Source organism: Lithobates pipiens, unplaced genomic scaffold, assembly GCF_037356315.1.
Source record: "Lithobates pipiens isolate NorthernLeopardFrog02 unplaced genomic scaffold, aLitPip1_a1.2 Scaffold_37, whole genome shotgun sequence".
Taxonomy (NCBI): Eukaryota; Metazoa; Chordata; class Amphibia; order Anura; family Ranidae; genus Lithobates; species Lithobates pipiens.
In genome coordinates this window covers 21,340,204-21,362,203 of record NW_027507825.1, presented here as the reverse complement: position 1 = coordinate 21,362,203, position 22,000 = coordinate 21,340,204, and positions in this window count along the sequence as shown.

Below are 22,000 nucleotides of genomic sequence, written 5' to 3'. Positions count from 1 at the left end.
CCTAAATATAAAATCATAAATGCAGGAATCCAAGCTAAATTGTGAATAATTAGTCCCCCCCCCCCCACCCCCCACACACCTTTCAATTCATTTTTTTAACTGAATTTAAATTCTGCTTAAGCTAAGGTAATTATGTATTATGGTCATAGCGTGATATGCAACAGAGTTTAGTGCCATTGTTGGCTAATTATCTATGGCAAATCATTATGAAATAAATCATTATCATGGCTGCCACTAATTATTTATCTAAAACAAAAATGTATTATAAATCTGCAACCAGATTTAGCACGCATTAACCCTTAGCAAACCACCATGCCAAATTTATTAAAAAACTAACATTTGCTTGGGGTGTTATATTTCCTGGAGACTATTTTGGTAGGATCCTACCGCAAGGCCATTCTTCTGTGGGCTCTGTTGTGGTCTCTTTAAAGTGGAGGGCCACCCTGAAAAAAAAAAAAAGAGCATTAATATTATAAAAAAAAAAAAAAAAACATAAAAAAAATGTAAAAAAATATAAAAAAAAAATTTTTTTTATAGCTGAAACACCGCTTTAATGCTAAAATGTAATCTACTTATATTTTGATTTCCTCGGTTCCTGTCTTCCCTTCGTGAACACGCTGATGACATTTTTAACCACTTCGGCCCCAGAAGGATTTACCCCCCTTCCTGACCAGAGGACTTTTTGCGATTTTTGCGATTCAAAATTGTCAGTTAAACTGACAATTTTGCGGTCGTGCGACGTTGCTCCCAAAACAAAAATGGCGCCATTTTTTTCCCCACAGATAGAGCTTTCTTTTGGTGGTATTTGATCACCTCTGCGGTTTTTTACTTTTTGCCCTATAAACAAAAAAAAAAAAGAGCATCAATTAAAAAAAAAAAAAAAAACGCATTCTTTTTTACTTTTTGCTATAATAAATATTCCCCAAAAATATATAAAAAAAATATATTTTTTCCTCAGTTTAGGCCGATACGTATTCTTCTACATATTTTTGGTAAAAAAAATTGTAATAAGCGTATATTGATTGCTTTGAGCAAAAGTTATACGTCTACAAAATAGGGGATAGTTTTATGGCATTTTTATTAATCATTTTTATTTTACTAGTAATGGTGGCGATCAGCGATTTTTATCGTGACTTCCACATTATGGCGGACACATTGGACATTGTTGACACATTTTTCGGATCATTGTCATTTATACAGCAATCAGCGCTATACAAATGCACTGATTCCTGTGTAAATGACACTGGCAGTGAAGGGATTAACCACTAGGGGGCAGTCTAGGATGCCTGTGGCCAATTATAGCTCAGGGGGTTTAGTACACGCCCCACACTATATAAGGCTGCCAGCACGGCAGCCTTGTGTATTGTGTTCCGGCGTGCAGGGAAAGAGCTAGATAGGCAGGGACAGTGTGTTCTTTTCTTAGGCATCTGCAGGAGTTAAAGTGGGTGTTGTGTGCCTCCAGCACAGTATACACCTGTATCTACCCTTTTTTGCTGGTGTTCTCTAACACAGGCATCTGCAGTAGTTAGTGGGTGTTGCGTGCCTCCAGCACAGCACAGTATACACCTGTATCTACCCTTTATTGCTGGTGTTCTCTAATACAGGCATCTGCAGGCGTTAAAGCGGATGTTGTGTGCCTCCAGCACAGTATACACCTGCACAGTGGCGGCCCGTCCATAGGGGGCGCCCGGGCGCCGCCCCCCCTGTGTGGTCACAAAAAAAAAAAAAAAAAAATGTAAAAAAAAAAAAAAGTTTTAAAACTGCCCCTTTAAAAAAAAAAAAAAAAGTTCTTTAAGGAAGTGCTCGAGCGCCGGTCACAGTGCACGCTGGGAAACGCCACGCCAATGCAATCATGAGATTGCAGGCGTGGCGCTTCATTTGCGGGCGTTTAGCCCGCCTCAGGGCGCTTTCTGAAGCGCTGAGTAGCTTCCGCCCGGCGCTGTAGTATGTGTTACTACGGCCGGGCGGGCAGTTTGATTGACATCTGAGTTGACTCAGATGTCACTTCCTGTCTTCTCTCTCCCATTTCACCTGAGAGAGGAAACAGGAAGTAAGAGGAGTAGAGCGGTGTGCAGGAGAGGAGCGGCTGCGGAGAACACCGGAGAGGAGCACACAGTCAGGTAAGTGGGCTTCGGGTGTGTGTGCGGGTCCTGGGCATACATGGGATCGTGTCCCACTTCCTGCTTGCAGCCAGCTGTGACTGGACCTTGCCCTAATTGAGATGTGACGTTAGCTGTTGGGGGGGAAAAGTGTGGACTTTGGATACTGAGTGGGTGTCTCTGAACTCTAGATGCCGTGTGTCTTGATCATCTGAAGCATTGCTGAAATACAGATGAGGGTGAAATCTGAAGGCTCAGAAATGCAGACTGTTGTGGCTCTGGGGCAACACAGAAGCAAACTGAATTTTACAATGAAGATTATGGGTTAAGTCAGTGCATGGTGGAGTCCTCTCCAGATTTAATTGAATGAGGTGCAAGAGCTGAGTGGTTGTTGCATTGACTTGCTATATTAAAGTAGACCTGCCAGGATATGTAGCCCCTGAAGAATTTGGACCTTTGTCATATTGCCTTTCCAGGAAGGTTGCTTTCTGCTCAATGGCAATGATTAGTGGGGGGAGGGGCACTTGTTTTGTCACTTGTCCATGGTGGGCTTTTCCCACAAACTGACAGGTTTTTCTAATCTGCCCAGGAAATCTAGAAATCTGGTCTGCCAAAACCTATTGTTCACACTTCACTGGCCACTCTGACCTGTCCTCCCTGTAATGTGCCTTGCGGAGGAATGGCCACAGGAGAGCAACAGCACACCTATGTGTAACATTATTCAGGATTACAGACTTCTGGATAGACATATCTGTGTGTATATATGTGTACCACTACCCAGGATTGCAGAGTGCTGTATAGATATATACTGTGTATTTATAGGTATACCATTATTCAGGATTGCAGACTTCTGTATAGCTATCTATGTATAGGTGTACTATTATCCAGGATTGCAGAGTGCTGTGTATATATATATCTATATATACTATTCATAGATATATATACAGCACTCTGCAATCCTGGATAATAGTACACCTATACATATAGATATCAATACAGCACTCTGCAATCCATGTGAGTCTGCAAAACCTGCATAATATCACATCTATACATAGATAGCTATACAGAAGTCTGCAATCCTGAATAATGGTATACCTATAAATACACAGTATATATCTATACAGCACTCTGCAATCCTGGGTAGTGGTACACATATATACACACAGATGTGTCTATCCAGAAGTCTGTAATCCTGAATAATGTTACACCTATACATATAGAACTCAGTAATTCTGAATACACAGCTACAATGTTACACTACTGTTTTAATATATACAGTTTCTATACAGCTCTCTGCAATTCTGGGGCAATGATACGCCTATACACAGGTATGCCTATACATAACCCTGTATTTCTGGATACATAGATAATGTTAGTACAGTATGTCTATGTACACAGCTACTGTATTTGCAGGACAATGAAATTCTGGATACACGCCAATATCATTCTACAAATTCTGGGTGTGGCTTATGAGAAGTGGGAGGGGCCAACCGTGGATGGGCGGGGTCTTGCGCCCCCCCATCCTAAAACTTCACCAGCCGCCACTGCACCTGCATCTACCCTTTATTGCTGGTGTTCTCTAATACAGGCATCTGCAGGAGTTAAAGTGGGTGTTGTGTGCCTCCAGCACAGTATACACCTGAAGATACCCCTTATTGCTGGTGTTGTCTGTTGCATATCTTGCATATTAGCCTTTAAAATTAGCACTTTTGATTTCGAACGTTTGAGTCCCATAGACTTTAATGGGGTTCTAAAGTTCGTACAAATTTTAGGTCCGTTCGAAGGTTCTGGTGCGAACCGAACCGAGGGGGGTGTTCGGGTCATCTCTATCTCCCAGTGCTGAAAACAGACCTAGTAAAGAAAGGAGCCCCAAGGGTTACTTCTCTAACACAGGCATCTGCAGTAGTTAGTGGGTGTTGCATGCCTCCAGCACAGCACAGTATACACCTGTATCTACCCTTTATTGCTGGTGTTCTCTAATACAGGCATCTGCAGGCGTTAAAGTGGATGTTGTGTGCCTCCAGCACAGTATACACCTGCATCTACCCTTTATTGCTGGTGTTGTCTAATACAGGCATCTGCAGGAGTTAAAGTGGGTGTTGTGTGCCTCCAGCACAGTATACACCTGCATCTTCCCTTTATTGCTGGTGTTGTCTAATACAGGCATCTGTAGGAGTTAGTGGGTGTTGTGTGCCTCCAGCACAGTATACACCTGCATCTACCCTTTATTGCTGGTGTTGTCTAATACAGGCATCTGCAGGAGTTAAAGTGGGGTGTTGTGTGCCTCCAGCACAGTGTACGCCTGAAGATACCCCTTATTGCTGGTGTTGTCTGTTGCATATCTTGCATATTAGCCTTTAAAATTAGCACTTTTGATTTCGAACGTTCGAGTCCCATAGACTTTAATGGGGTTCTAAAGTTCGTACAAATTTTAGGTCCGTTCGAAGGTTCTGGTGCGAACCGAACCGGGGGGGTGTTCGGGTCATCTCTATCTCCCAGTGCTGAAAACAGACCTAGTAAGGAAAGGAGCCCCAAGGGTTACAGTCTTTTCTAAACTAAGCTGTGAAAATTTAGGTATTTCCGTTTTCTTATTTAACATGCACATATGCCTACTTCTATTATTGAAATTCGGATGAAATTTTCGTTATTCGGTTAAATCCAAATTTCTCAATCACAACAGTAACAAATTTCAACTAATTCAAAATGTATTTTGACGAAACAAAATAACATATTGAAATAACGAAAATAAACTTGAATTAGAAAATGAATTCAAATTTTAAACGGAAACATATTGCAATAAATACAGTAAGGTATAAAAGTGTAAAAAGATGATGATTTCTACTCAGGCGGCTTTATAGAATAGAATAAAAAAGAATAACATAGAAAGAAATAGAATAGAAATCAAAGAAATAGAATAGACTAGAATAAAATAGAATAGAATAGGAAAAAAGGATAGATTAGTATAGAACAAGTATAGCCATCTTCCGAAAACCGAATTGATTGGAAATAAAGGAGTAGAATAGAAAAGAAAATAATAGAATAAAAAAAAGTAGAACAGAAAATGAAAGAATAGAATAGAATATAGTAATATAGTAAAACAGAACAAAATGTAAAATTCAAAAAAAAATAGAATAGAAAAAAAGTGTAGAAAAATAGGGATAGAGTACAAAATAAAATAATAGAATAAAACAGAGTAAAATGATAGAATAAAAAAGAATAGAAAATAAAGGTATGGATAGAATAAAATAAAAGTAATAGAATAAAATAAAATAGAATATAACCAACTTCCGAAATTTGATTTTCAAATAGAATACATTTGAATTTAAATAGAATAGAAAATAAAAGAATAGAATAGAAAAAAAACAATAGAATAGAATAGAATAGAACCATCTTCCAAAATTATACACATGCTAAGGTGAAATATAAAAATACAAATATATATAAAAATGAAAATACAACTGCAGCTGTTGTACACAAAGTGCTATTACCTTGAATTCACCAAACATAAATAAATACAGCGCTTGCAATAATGCAAAAAGTGCATAATGCAATATATACCATCCGATATAAACAACTTAAATATATACAAAATTGTGGGAATGTCCCAATTAAATAAAGTGCTCTTGTGCTCCAATCTTCTGATAAGTGCTCCAATAACTTACTCCGTGGTGTGCCACACATCCCTCCGGTGTCCCCACTCACCAGATATAATGGACCAGTACACACGATCAGAATTTCCACCAACAAAACCGTGGATTTTTGTTGGAAGGTTGTTGGCTCCAACTTGTCTTGCATACACACGGTCACACAAATGTTGGCCAACAATTACAAAGGTGGGATCGTGGTGACGTACAAGACGTATGACGAGCCGAGAAAAAGGAAGTCCAATAGCCAATGCGGCTCCTTCTACTTGATTCCGAGCGTGCATGGACTTTTGTGCGAACGGACTTGTGTCGCACGATTGGACTTTCCAACAACAAAGTTTTGTTGGCGGAAAATTTGAGAACCTGCTAGCCAACATTTTTTGGTGGAAAATCCGAAAGCAAATGTTCGGTGGAACATACACACGGTCAAACTTTCCGAGAACAAGCTCACATCCAACATTTCCCATTGGAAAATCTGAGCGTGTGTAGAGTATGGGCTGGGATCTGGTAAGGGATGATGAATCACTGATAAAGATCTCCTCCGGCTTGGTTGTTAAAGGTTGGAATATTCACCAAAATGAAAAAACGCACTAACAGTGAAGTTCTGTAAGACCAATGTTTATTGCGCAGATAAAAGTTGTACTTACAGGACAACGTAAAATCAGCCTATAAAAATGAAGGGATTTGATTCTGAAAAGCCGCATCCAGCGTGCGTTCCACTGCGAAGTGGCGTTGTTTGGACTCGGTACCGGAAAATACGTCAATGCATGTCACCCTCTTACAAGGTGTCATCAAGGACCATTTTCCGAAATTCAAAGTTTGAATACAATTTATTCAATTTCAGAGCTAAACAAATTTAGGTAAATAACTAATCAAAACAAAACAAAACTAAATAAAAATTTTCGTTCTGTCTAGTCAGACCTATAATGCGGACTTTGCAGTGGAGGTCCACCGGACTTTCTGAACGAGCGCACCTGCCCACACAGGACTTTTGTCAAACACATGTTAAAAACATGTGTTTGTGCTTTTTTATTTACACTTTTTACCCCAAGTGAATGGGTAGGAGCACATGGTACCCCAATACTCATTTACATAGGGTGGGGGGCCGGTATCTGGGGGCCCTCTTATTAAAGGGGGCTCCCGGATTCCGATAAGCTCCCCGCCCACAGACCCCGACAACCAACTGCCAGGGTTGTCTGGAAGAGGCCCTTGTCCTCATCAACAAGCACCCCGCATGTTGAGGGCACGTGGCCTGGTAAGGCTCGGGGGGTGCGCTTGCTCGTCCGCAACCCCTTTCCTGACTGGCTGGGCTACGTGCTCGGATAAGGGTCTGATATGGAATTTGGGGGGTACCCCCATGCCGTTTTCTCAGCATAGGGCTTCCCCTCTTTAAGTCCATACCAGGTGACGGGGCCAGCGAGGTGTAAATCTCGCCGATGGAGAGAGCTATTTTTTTTTAGGCTTCTTGTATGACTTCTGATGCAGCGTACACATGTTTTGGCTATCCGGCGGACCAGAGTCCGCCTTGCAATCCGCCTGTGTGTGGGCTCCGGCGGACTTTTTCTTTCCAAAAGTCCAGCGGACTTAGAAAGAAGTTTTGACTCAAAATTGTCCGCCGGACTCGACAGTCCGGCGGACAATCCGCCCGTCTGTGTGCTAGTCCGCCAGACTTTTGAACTGAATCCCGGAGGATGCTAAGACTGTGACATCATAAGGGGCGGGATCACCATTGGACATCACACGGTGACCCCGCCCCTTGTCCCTATATAAGTCGCCGCACAACGCGTCCCTGCCTTTGTGGCCAGAGAGAGCATCGTGTCAACATCGCAAGGAAGAAGAGAAGAAGGCGGCCAACCCTAGTAAAAGAGCTATAAGAAGATAGAGAAGGCCCGGCAAGAAGAACTGAAGAGCGGGACAAGACCCCAGAAGTTTGAAGAAGACCCCCGGACTGTGGCGACAACGAAGAAGAAAGCCAGGCTCCTCCGCTAGTAAAAGAGCTAGCAGAAGATAGCAGAGGAGTCTGACGAGAAGACCCCCCAAGAGGGAAGAAGACCCCCAGAGCTGTCTAATAAACTATTTTAAAAACTTGTGTTGTGTTTTTTTATTGACATTTTTTTCACCAGGTGAATGGGTAGGGGTACATCGTACCCCATACTCATTCACATAGGGTGGGGCGCCGGTATCTGGGGACCCCCTTCCCCAAAGCACCCCCCCATGTTGAGGGCACGCGGCTTGGTATGGATCAGGAGGGGGGCACTCACTTGTCCCCACCCCATTTCCTGACCGGCCGGGCTGCATGCTCGGATAAGAGTGTGCTATGGACTTTGCCCCCCATGAGACGGACTGTTGTGCCATTGGCTGCAAGCAAGTTCGCCTGAGAGATCCCTGACGAGACAGTGCGGGGGGGGGGGCCCACCCCCACCCAAAATGGCCGGGAACGCGTCCCGAGTCGTGACATCACCGGTGCGCGGGAAGCCCCCAACGCAAAGAGGAAGGAGCGCAGTAAAATGACTGCGCTCAATAGGGCAAAAAGACCACGGGATCCCCAGATGGAAAATAGGGGACCAGTGAGTCTCCCGTGTGCCGGGCAGTGATAGTGCCCAACAAGGCCAACAAGAACACCCGCGGTTGCGCAAAAAAATATTAAAAAAAACTGAGATGGTAGAATAAAATCATTGACCCCCTGGTGGTGACAAGAGGGAAGCACAGGCTGGAGTCAAAGCGAACATATATCTGGAATGTAGGGCTGCAACTAACGATTATTTTCATAATCGATTCGTTGGCCGATTATTGTTTCGATTAATCGGTAATAACCTTAAAAAAGAAAAAGTGTGGTGTATAATTTAGTTAATATGTACAGTTAAAAAAAAAAAAGGCAATTTATTCTTAAATATCTCTATGCAGTAGTAAATATAAATAACCAACTATATGGTTAGAGAGCAAAATATCGAATCCACTCTGAAAATAACAGACAGAAAAGATATACTGTATATATATTACAGGGGATATATACTGTATATAATATTAGGAGAGAGATACTGTATATACCGGCACTATTAGAAGAGATATACTGTATATACTATTAGAGGCTATATACTATTAGAAGAGAGATATACTGTATATACTATTAGAGGCTATATACCAGGGATATGCAATTAGCGGCCCTCCAGCTGTTGCAAAACTACAAGTCCCATCATGCCTCTGCCTCTGGGTGTCATGCTTGTGGCTGTCAGAGTCTTGCTATGCCTCATGGAACTTGTAGTTCTGCAACAGCTGGAGGTCCGCTAATTGCATATCACTGCTATATACTATTAGAGGAGAGATATACTGTATATACTATTAGAGGGGATATATACTGCATATACTATAAGCCCTTGTACACACGGTCGGAGAATCCATCGGAATGTGTCCTATTGGACCGTTTTGTCAGATAATCCGACTGTGTGTGGTCTGCATCGGACTGTTTCCGTCGGAATATCCGTCGGACCAAATTTTCCAACTTGCTGGAAATATTTTCCGACAAACAAAGTTTCCGACAAAGTGCCACGCATGCTCAGATCAAATTCCTACATCAAAGCTATTGGCTACTAGCCTGAATGTAGTCCCGTCCTAACGAAATTACATCATCACGTTCCAAAAGATCGGATTTTCCGACAACTTTGTCCGACCGTGTGTATGCAACAGTTTCGGACACAATCCGTCAGACAAAATCCGTCGGACAAAATCTGACGGATTTGGTTGTTGAAATGTCCGACCGTGTGTACAAGGGCTTAGAGGGGATATACTGTATATACTATTAGAGGATATATAGTGTATATACTATTAGAGGAGAGATGTACTATTAAAGGGTCAATCTAGTAAATATCATCAGACTCATTAACTTTAACCCCATTTTGTTACTGGTCAATTAATCGATTATGAAAATAGTAATCGATTAGTTGTGGATTAATCGATTAGTTGTTTCAGCCCTACTGGAATGACAGTCATAAAAAGGTGAGATTAGACAGAATTGCTGGTAATGATACAATAAGGCAAATGACAATGTACGTTCTACAATACATAAAAGATCAAGAAGTATTAACAATGAATGAACAAATAAATATGAAATATTGAAATATAATGTACTTACTACACTGGCATAAAACCTAAAAAATGTGTTGCCAAGAAAAGCAAGCATATGATAAGAAAGGACAAATGTTGGCATCACAGACCTAGTTCACAAACCCCAGATTGGAAACCTTCGAGAAAAGGTTTAACGTTAAACGCCTCGTTGAGGCTAGGGGGGTGAGGTAGCATTGAGGTGGAATATCCACCTCAGTTCGCTTTGTAAAAGCCTTTTGTTGAAATCCCCCCCTCTAGTGCCGGGGGGGATATAGTCCAGGGCTACGAAACGTACCTTGGGTGTATGGTCAGGGTGTACTAATCGGCAATGGCGGGCCAATAGGCAAATCCGGATCTTTTGTATTAATGCTTACAGTGTGAAGGTAGATACGCTGCCAGAATGGTAGCTTCGTTTTTCCCACATAGAAACAGCCGCACTCACATTGCAGGAGATAGACCACCCCAGCAGTGCGACAATTAACATAGTGGTGGGGGCGAAAATTCTCCCCATTAGGTAGGACCACCCTTTTAATGGCATCCATATATTTACAGTATCTACAGTTCCCACACCGATAGGTACCCAGAAGTTTAGTGTTCCTAGATGTATTGATGTATTCCACTCTTAACTAATTTGTCACGTAAGGAGGGAGCTCTCTTGTATGTAAGAAGTGGTTGTATGGATACAAAAAGGAGCAAGGGAATTGTCGGTAGTGAGTATATGCCAATATTTAGATAATACATCATGAAGGCCAGGGAACACATCAGATGGGTCAGGGGTAAAGTTGTGGAGAAGTTTAAAGCAGGGTTTAAACATCTCCCAGAGCACTGTTTAATCCATCATCCAAAAATGGAAAAAGTATGGAACAACCGCAAACCTTCCGAGACATGGCCGTCCACCTAAACTGACAAACCGGGCAAGGAGAGCATTAATCAGAGAAGCAGCCAATAGGCCCTTGATAACTCGGGAAGAGCTGCAGAGATCCACAGCTCAGGTGGCAGAATCTGTCCACAGGACAGCAATTAGTCATGCACTTCACAAATCTGGCCTTTATGAAAGAGCAACAAGAGGATAGACATTGTTGAAAGAAAGCAATAAGAAGTCCAGTTTGCAGTCTGCGAGAAGCCATGTGTAGCGGAAAACTAACACTCCACATCACCATGAACACAACATTCCCACTGTGAAACATGGTGGTGGCAGCATCATGTTGCGGGATGCTTTTATTCAGCAGGGACAGGGAAGCTGGTCAGAGCTGATGGGAAGAAGGATTCTCTCCGAGCTGTGTGCTCGGATAAGAGATAAGGGTCTGGTATGGATTTTGGGGGGACCGCCACACAATTTGCGGCGTAGGGGCTTCCCCTTAAAATCCATACCAGACCTAAAAGAGACATTGTCACCTCTCGCGCTCGCTGTAATAGGAAAATGTGTTTTTCCTATTGCATCGAGCGCGAGATGTACAGTACCCTGCAGCCGAGAACCAGCACGATAGGATCGCGCTGGAAACATTCTCGTGGGCGGGTGCTGTAGCTGCCCTTTCATCATATTTGGTCCGTCGGACCGGCATACAGACGAATGGGTTTCCGGCTAGGAACTGGGTCCGGCGGTAAAATTTAAAACATGTTCTATTTCTAAAGTCCGTCGCATTTTTGGCAAGCAAAGGTTCAATGGAGCCCACACACAATCAAATTGTCCGACGGATTCGTTCCATCAGACCCTTGCTGTCAAAAAGTCTGGTCGTGTGTACGTGGCATTAGAGGAAAGCCTGTTGAAGTCTGCAAAAGACTTGAGACTGGGGTGGAGGTTCACCTTCCAGCATGACAATGACCCTAAATATACAGTCAGATCTACAATGGAATGGTTTAGATTAAAGCATATTCGTGTCTTATGCCGCGTACACACGATCGGAATTCTCGTCGGAAAAAGCTCTGATGGTTTTCCCGACGGAATTTGGCTTAAGCTGTCTTGCCTACACACAGTCACACCAAATTCCGATCGTTTATAACGTGGTGACGTACAACACGTAGGACAGGACTAGAAAAAGGAAGTTCAATAGCCAGTAGCCAATAGAGTCTGTCTCGTAGTTGAATCTGAGCATGCGTGATTTTTGGCGTGTCGGAATTGCATACTGTGACGGAACCACATTACCATAAACATAAAAGCAGGGTTAATTAGCACAACCAACAATGTGTGGAATATTCTTACAAGCCAGACTAGACTCATTTACACAACAGACAGGTGAGTAGAGTTGATGACATTAGCATCTAACAGTTTGTGTCCCAACAGTGTGATTCAGTCTATTGCTAATATGGCAAATACATATCCAGAGTCTGTGTGTCTTGGGAGGGCATGGATCTGAATCCAAGTAACACCACCTCAGGGGTCCCCAGGCATACAGCTCACAAAGAGCACCGTTCCCCCAAATGCCAGGGCCCATAATCGCAAGGCAAGAGGCTCGCATTCTGTCCCCTCCAACAGCCTCTGTCCTGGCTAGGTCTGTCACACATACACACGATTGGAATTTCCGATAGAGAGTTTTTCCATCTGGAAAATTGAGAACATGCTATCAATTTTTGACTGGCGGAAATTCGGACAGCTAAATTCCGATGGAGCATACACACGGTCGCATTTTCCGAGGTAAAGCTCTCATCTGTCTTTTTCTGGCCATAATTCCGATCGTGTGTACGCGGCATTAGAATGGCCCAGTTAAATTCCAGACCTAAATCCAATTGAGAATCTGTGGCAAGACTTGAAAATTGCTGTTCACAGACGCTCTCCATCCAATCTGACTCTATTTGCTCTGAACTATTATATTTGATCTGAACTATTTGCAAAGAAGAATGGGCAAAAATTTCACTCTCTTGATGTGCAAAGCTGGTAGAGACATCCCCAAAAACAGCTGTAGTTTCAGTGAACAGCGTCTCCACTAGTGATGGACGAACTTCCGACGGGACGTTTAGTGAACGCGGACGATATTTCGCGAACTGTAATGTTCGCGGCGGGCCCCTTTGACTTCAATGGGAGGCGAACTTTGCAAACCTACAGGTCAAATTTGCAGCCACAAAATAATTATTAGCTGTGCAAACATAGTCCCACCACATGGCCAATGACATAACACATGTATGAGGTGAATCTGGGATCGACAACTACAAGCATTCTTTTTTTATATGTGAAATTGTGACAATTGAGGACTGTGGAGCGCATGAAGGCAATGGAGGAGAGGGAAGGTCAGGGACCAGGGTAGGCTAAGAAGAGGGTGCAGGAGATGATCACCAGCAGCGTGACATACAGCAATGACACCTGCACCGTGATATACAGCACTGACACCAGCACCGTGATAGAGAGCACTGACATCAGCAGCGTGACATACAGCAATGACACCTGCACCGTGATAGAGTGATCTGACACCAGCTGCGTGATAGAGAGCACTGACATCAGAAGCGTGACATACAGCATTAACACCTGCACCGTGATAGAGTGATCTGACACCAGCACCGTGATAGAGAGCACTGACATCAGCAGCATGACATACAGCAATGACACCTGCACCGTGATAGAGTGATCTGACACCAGCACCGTGATAGAGAGCACTGACATCAGCAGCGTGACATAAAGCACTGACACCAGCACCGTGATATACAGCACTGACAGCAGCACCGTGATAGAGAGCACTGACATCAGCAGCGTGACATACAGCATTGACACCTGCACCGTGATAGAGTGATCTGACACCAGCACCGTGATAGAGAGCACTGACATCAGAAGCGTGACATAAAGCACTGACACCAGCACCATGATATACAGCACTGACACCAGCACCGTGATATACAGCACTGACATCAGCAGCGTGACATACAGCAATGACACCTGCACCGTGATAGAGTGATCTGACACCAGCACCGTGATAGAGAGCACTGACATCAGCAGCGTGACATAAAGCACTGACACCAGCACCGTGATATACAGCACTGACACCAGCACCATGATAGAGAGCACTGACATCAGCAGCGTGAGATAAAGCACTGACACCAGCACCGTGATATACAGCACTGACACCAGCACCGTGATAGAGAGCACTGACATCAGCAGCGTGACATACAGCATTGACACCTGCACCGTGATAGAGTGATCTGACACCAGCACCGTTATAGAGAGCACTGACATCAGCAGCGTGACATAAAGCACTGACACCAGCACCGTGATATACAGCACTGACACCAGCACCGTGATATACAGCACTGACATCAGCAGCGTGACATACAGCAATGACACCTGCACAGTGATAGAGTGATCTGACACCAGCACCGTGATAGAGAGCACTGACATCAGCCGCGTGACATAAAGCACTGACACCAGCACCGTGATATACAGCACTGACACCAGCACCATGATAGACAGCACTGACATCAGCAGCGTGACATAAAGCACTGACACCAGCACCATGATATACAGCACTGACATCATCAGCGTGACATACAGCAATGACACCTGCACAGTGATAGAGTGATCTGACACCAGCACCGTGATAGAGAGCACTGACATCAGCAGCGTGACATAAAGCACTGACACCAGCACCGTGGTATGCAGCACTGACACCAGCACCGTGATATACAGCACTGACAGCAGCACCATGATAGAGAGCACTGACATCAGCAGCGTGACATACAGCATTGACACCTGCACCGTGATAGAGTGATCTGACACCAGCACCGTGATAGAGAGCACTGACATCAGAAGCGTGACATAAAGCACTGACACCAGCACCATGATATACAGCACTGACACCAGCACCGTGATATACAGCACTGACATCAGCAGCGTGACATACAGCAATGACACCTGCACCGTGATAGAGTGATCTGACACCAGCACCGTGATAGAGAGCACTGACATCAGCAGCGTGACATAAAGCACTGACACCAGCACCGTGATATACAGCACTGACACCAGCACCATGATAGAGAGCACTGACATCAGCAGCGTGACATAAAGCACTGACACCAGCACCGTGATATACAGCACTGACACCAGCACCGTGATAGAGAGCCCTGACATCAGCAGCGTGACATACAGCATTGACACCTGCACCGTGATAGAGTGATCTGACACCAGCACCATGATAGAGAGCACTGACATCAGCAGCGTGACATAAAGCACTGACACCAGCACCGTGATATACAGCACTGACACCAGCACCGTGATATACAGCACTGACATCAGCAGCGTGACATACAGCAATGACACCTGCACAGTGATAGAGTGATCTGACACCAGCACCGTGATAGAGAGCACTGACATCAGCAGCGTGACATAAAGCACTGACACCAGCACCGTGATATACAGCACTGACACCAGCACCATGATAGACAGCACTGACATCAGCAGCGTGACATAAAGCACTGACACCAGCACCATGATATACAGTACTGACATCATCAGCGTGACATACAGCAATGACACCTGCACAGTGATAGAGTGATCTGACACCAGCACCGTGATAGAGAGCACTGACATCAGCAGCGTGACATAAAGCACTGACACCAGCACCGTGATATTCAGCACTGACACCAGCACCATGATAGAGAGCACTGACATCAGCAGCGTAACATAAAGCACTGACACCAGCACCGTGATATACAGCACTGACAGCAGCACCGTGATAGAGAGCACTGACATCAGCAGCATGACATACAGCATTGACACCTGCACCATGATAGAGTGATCTGACACCAGCACCGTGATAGAGAGCACTGACATCAGCAGCGTGACATAAAGCACTGACACCAGCACCGTGATATACAGCACTGACACCAGCACCGTGATATACAGCACTGACATCAACAGCGTGACATACAGCAATGACACCTGCACCGTGATAGAGTGATCTGACACCAGCACCGGGATAGAGAGCACTGACATCAGCAGCGTGACATAAAGCACCGACACCAGCACCGTGATATACAGCACTGACACCAGCACCGTGATATTCAGCACTGACATCAGCAGCGTGACATACAGCAATGACACCTGCACCGTGATAGAGTGATCTGACACCAGCACCGTGATAGAGAGCACTGACATCAGCAGCGTGACATAAAGCACTGACACCAGCACCGTGATATACAGCACTGACACCAGCACTGTGATATACAGCACTGATACCTGCACCGTAAGCAGCCCCAGGAGGAAGTCAGCATAGCACAGGGATGGTGGGAGCCCCTCATAATGAGCATAGCACAGGGATGGTGGGAGCCCCTCATAATATGCACAGCAGAGGTACAGCCCCAGGAGGAAGTCAGCACAGCACCTGGATGGTGGGAGCCCCTCATAATAAGCAGCCCCAGGAGGAAGTCAGCACAGCACAGGGATGGTGGGAGCCCCTCATAATAAGCAGCCCCAGGAGGAAGTCAGCATAGCACAGGGATGGTGGGAGCCCCTCGTAATAAGCAGCCCCAGGAGGAAGTCAGCACAGCACAGGGATGGTGAACTTTACAAACATATAGGTCATATTTGCAGCCACAATATAATTACTAGCTGTGCACACATAGTCCCACCACATGGCCAATGACATAACACATGTATGAGGTGAATCTGGGATCGACAACTACAAGCATTCTTTTATTATATGTGAAATTCTGACAATTCAGGACTCTTGAGACAATGGAGGCGAGGGAAGGTCAGGGTAGGCAAAGAAGAGGGTGCAGGAGATGATCACCAGCACCAGTACCATGATATAGAGCACTGACACCTGCACCGTGATAGAGTGATCTGACACCAGCACCGTGATAGAGAGCACTGACATCAGCAGCGTGACATACAGCACTGACACCAGCACCGTGATATACCAGTCCTTAAGGATTAGCAGACTGTACCTCACTCAACCCTATATACTGTAGTACCCTAGACCTTACCAGTCCTTATAAGGACCTTTGTGGAACTAGTAGGTTGTGAATGATTAGCAGACTGTACCTCAGTCCCTATACTGATAAAGGACTACTGCAGCAGAAGGGCAGCAGTCAGCAGTAGTGTACCTCAACCCTATATAAATTGTGGACCTATACCAGTCCTTAAGGAATAGCAGACTGTACCTCACCCAACCCTATGTACTGTAGTACCCTATACCTTACCAGTCCTTATAAGGACCTTTGTGGAACAAGTAGGTTGTGAATGATTAGCAGATTGTACCTCAGTCCCTATACTGATAAAGGACTACTGCAGCAGTAGGGCAGCAGTCAGCAGTAGTGCACCTCAACCCTATGTATTGTGGACCTATACCAGTCCTTAAGGAATAGCAGACTGTACCTCACTCAACCCTATGTACTGTAGTACCCTAGACCTTACCAGTCCTTAAAAGGACCTTTGTGGAACTAGTAGGTTGTGAATGATTAGCAGACTGTATCTCAGTCCTTATACTGATAAAGGACTACTGCAGCAGAAGGGCAGCAGTCAGCAGTAGTGCACCTTAACCCTATATAAATTGTGGACCTATACCAGTCCTTAAGGAATAGCAGACTGCACCTCACTCAACCCTATGTACTGTAGTACCCTAGACCTTACCAGTCCTTATAAGGACCTTTGTGGAACTAGTAGGTTGTGAATGATTAGCAGACTGTACCTCAGTCCCTATACTGATAAAGGACTACTGCAGCAGAAGGGCAGCAGTCAGCACTAGTGCACCTCAGCCCTATATAAATTGTGGACCTATACCAGTCCTTAAGGAATAGCAGACTGTACCTCACTCAACCCTATGTACTGTAGTACCCTAGACCTTACCAGTCCTTATAAGGACCTTTGTGGAACTAACTAGTAGGTTGTGAATGATTAGCAGACTGTACCTCAGTCCCTATACTGATAAAGGACTACTGCAGCAGAAGGGCAGCAGTCAGCAGTAGTGCACCTCAACCCTATATAAATTGTGGACCTATACCAGTCCTTAAGGAATAGCAGACTGTATCTCACTCAACCCTATGTACTGTAGTACCCTATACCTTACCAGTCCTTATAAGGACCTTTGTGGAACAAGTAGGTTGTGAATGATTAGCAGACTGTACCTCAGTCCCTATACTGATAAAGGACTACTGCAGCAGAAGGGCAGCAGTCAGCAGTAGTGCACCTCAACCCTATATAAATTGTGGACCTATACCTGTCCTTAAGGAATAGCAGACTGTACCTCACTCAACCCTATGTACTGTAGTACCCTAGACCTTACCAGTCCTTATAAGGACCTTTGTGGAACTAGTAGGTTGTGAATGACATCAAGTGCCAGAATTATGGTTGGTTGGTTGGGGATGAAACACTTATTTTACTCACTGAATTACAACTCCATTTATAACATTTGTATCGTGTGTTTATTCTGGATTTTTGGTTGATATTCTGTCTCTATCATTTAAAATATACCTATGATAAAAATTATAAATCTCTCTTTTATTTTCTAAGTGGGCAAACTTACAAAATATGCAGAGAACCAAATAATTATTAACCGGTTCCCGACCGGCGCACGCCGATGTACGTCAGCAGAATGGCACGGGCAGGCAAATGGGCGTACCTGTCCGTCCCTTTAAATTTGCCGCCCTGCCATCGCGAGCACGTGCCAGTCGGGACCCCTGTGAGTCCGGTCGCGGGTCCCGCGGACTCGATCGCCGCAGGCATACCTGTGATCGTCTCGCTGGGCGGCTGAACTAGGAGATGTCATTGTAAACAGCATCTCCCAGTTCCGCCTAGCAACAAGTGAAGCTGATCTCTGCTTCATGTAATTGGAGCAGAGATCAGCGTTCACTAAAAGAAAGCCCAGCCCCCCACAGTTAGTAACACACCCCCTAGGAACACTTAACCCCCTACACTGCCACCCACTGGTTAACCCCTTCACTGTCAGTGTCATTTACACAGGAATCACTGCATTTGTATAGCAGTGATTGCTGTATAAATGACAATGGTCCCAAAAATGTGTCAGAATGTCCGATGTGTCCGCCCTAATGTCGCAGTCACAATAAAAATTGCTGATCGCCGCCATTACTAGTAAAAAAAAAATATTAATAAAAATGCCATAAAACTATCCCCTATTTTGTAAACGCTATAACTTTTGCGCAAACCAATCAATAATCGCTTATTGCGTTTTTTTTTACCACAAATATGTAGAAGAATACGTATCGGCCTAAACTGAGGGAAAAAATGTTTTTTTTATATATTTTTGGGGGATATTTATTATAACAAAATGTAAAAAATAATGTGTTTTTTTCAAATTGTCGCTCTATTTTTGTTTATAGCGCAAAAAATAAAAACCGCAGGGGTGATCAAATACCACCAAAAGAAAGCTCTATTTGTGGGAAAAAAAGGATGTCAATTTTGTTTGGGAGCCACGTCGCATGACCGCGCAATTGTCAGTTAAAGCGGCGCAGTGCCGAATCGCAAAAAGTGGTCTGGTCTTAAGCCAGCAAAATGGTCCGGGGGCTGAAGTGGTTAATCCTTGAGAGAACAGTCATAAACTGCTAGTAGGGATCAATGCTATTACCCATAATCAATCTTCCAACCACAGACTGCTGGGGTCAGAGGGTCGCACCTCATCATATACCAAAGGGCCGCATACGACCCTCGTGCCGCAAGTTGGGCACCAGGACCCTATGTGGTTGGTAAGAGGTTAACTAATTCTTATATAAGAGTTTTAATCGCGTATTTCGCTGTTTGGCCGCAGCTATTTTTTTTTAAACACGTCCAATTTGTATATAATGGAATTAGCTTGTTCCAAGGCAGAACTTAAATCTATTTTATAGTCTGAAGCCTATTTCCAAAGATGTTTAACCTAGTTTTTGCACTGCATGGCTCAATAATGAACTCGACTTACACATTGTACAATCAAAAGGAAATTTCTGCTTCAAAGCCCTTGTAATGTGCTATAGGGTGATTGATAGGGTGATATATAGAGGATGAAAGAATGACAATTACAATCAGGTGTACCAAGACTTTCGAACATTCCCTAATTAACAAAGAATGTCACAGGTGTCACCAAACAGGATGTAGTTTGATTTGCTGGTGCTGGCTGAGTGATGTCATTTGTAAAATAAATGGCATGTCCTTCACTGCACAATTCTAATTGTTTCTGCCCAGACTCGCATTGCAGATAATGTGCAATCAAGGACTGTAATATATCGTTTTTTAACACTGAACAAATGGTATTTCTGCCATAGAAGTTATGGCCGGACAATAAAGCGAAGAGAGAGCATGGAAAGGCGTATGTCTAAAAAAGAACCTAACTATGTGTAGAGCACCCCCTAAGGAAGGGATCCCCCACCCTGCACAGTCGGGGACACACAGCACACTTGAGTCAAAGAACAGTCTTGTGCTTTGTTTTATGTTCTATTGAGGGGAAAAAAACTTGGACAGGGATAGGGATATTATGGGATGCCCAATTGACTTTTAGCAAAGAACTCTTTAGGGTAGGGTGACCAGACATCCCCGGTTTCCGGGAACAATCCCCGGATTGAGGACACTGTCCCCGGATTGCAGTGGTATGGAGGGGGGACATCTGTTACTCTCGCCCTGGGTGAAACATTTGGGGGGGTGCACAATCATTACTGTGCACCCCCCAAGTGTGCTGTGTTGCCCCCTCCCCGCCCAGGGACCCCATGATCCCTCTGGTGAGGGTGGCCCGTGTGTGTGTGAGAACAGTGGAGGGCAGGAGTAGTGCAGAGCATACGGTGGCTATTGGAGAAGCTCTTGGCAGGGGATACTGAGGAGCAGCTGGGTGTTGGGAACAGTACCTGGTGCTGGGGAGAGCCCTGCTCTGATAGATTATCATAGAGGCCATGGAGAGGTGAGCAAAATCAACCAATCTACGCTGTTCATGTAGGGGGGGGTGTGAGTAGTGCAGGAATCAGGTAGGTTAGTGTAGTGGTCAGTATAGAACTCATGTAGGTCAGTGTAGTAGTCAGTATAGGAATCGGGTAGGTCAGTGTAGGAATCAGGTAGGTTAGTGTAGAGGATAGTGTAGGAATCAGGTAGGTTAGTGTAGTGGTCGGTCAATGTAGGGATAAGGTAGGCCAATGTAGTGGTCAGGTAGGTCAGTGTAGTGGTCAGTGTAGGAAACCAGGTAGGTTAGTTCAGTGGGCAGGTAGGGCAGTGTAGGAATCAAGTTGGTCAGTACTACTGTACTAGTGGAAGGGACTCGGAGTGCTAAAAGTCTGGCGGGAGTGCACATTTCTTGCCTTGTCCCAGGCGCTGACAATCCACGCTACACTTCTGACTGCATATATAATTTGAGGAAAATATGCGTTTAAAATAGTTTACCATTTGCCAATAAAAAAAAATATGTCCCTGGATTTCATTTAAAAAATCTGGTCACCTTACTTTAGGGACACAACTATTTTCAGTCCATGTACACTTCTATACTTCTGCTCTGCCCCCTCCACACAGCTTGATTGCAGAACTACAGCTCTCAAGACCAGCTGGCACACTGTTGGATGATCTGACAAAAAGGCTCAGTCAGTTAGGTAGCAAAAGCTCTTTACAGGCAGGGACCGCAGTTCCCTTGTTTGTGAAGCAAAGTGCTAGTGCCCAGCTGTCCTACTCCTGTGTGTGGTCTCCATCGGAATATCCGACGGACCAACTTTTCCAACTTGCCGGTAAAATTTTCCGACAAAATGCTCCTATCGGACATACTCCGATCATGTGTAGCCTACTCCGACGGACAAAGTGCCACGCATGCTCAGATCAAATTCCTAGACCAAAGCTATTGGCTACTAGCCTGAACGTAGTCCCGTCCTAACGAAATAACGTCATCACGTTATGTACAATCAGATTTTCCGACAACTTAGTCCGACCGTGTGTATGCAACATCACTTCCGGACCTCTTCCGGAATTACTCAGACGGATTTGGTTGTCGGAATTTCCGACCGTGTGTACAAGGGCTTACACTATATCTGCAGCTTCCACCCAAACTTCACTGCCCCAGGTGGGCTGATCCTGAGTATTTGAGGGGGCCTGCCCACTGCCAACCCATCTGTTGGGGATTGTTCAGGGCCCTCCAAATACTCCAGGCAGCTCCTCCTCACCTCCACTCCCATTCTTCTGGAAGTTTACAGCAAGTTCCAGAAGTAGGAGGAGAAAAAGGGAAGAAATGTCATCAGCACACAAAGGATTCCACAAAAGGATCCAAAGCTTTATTCACA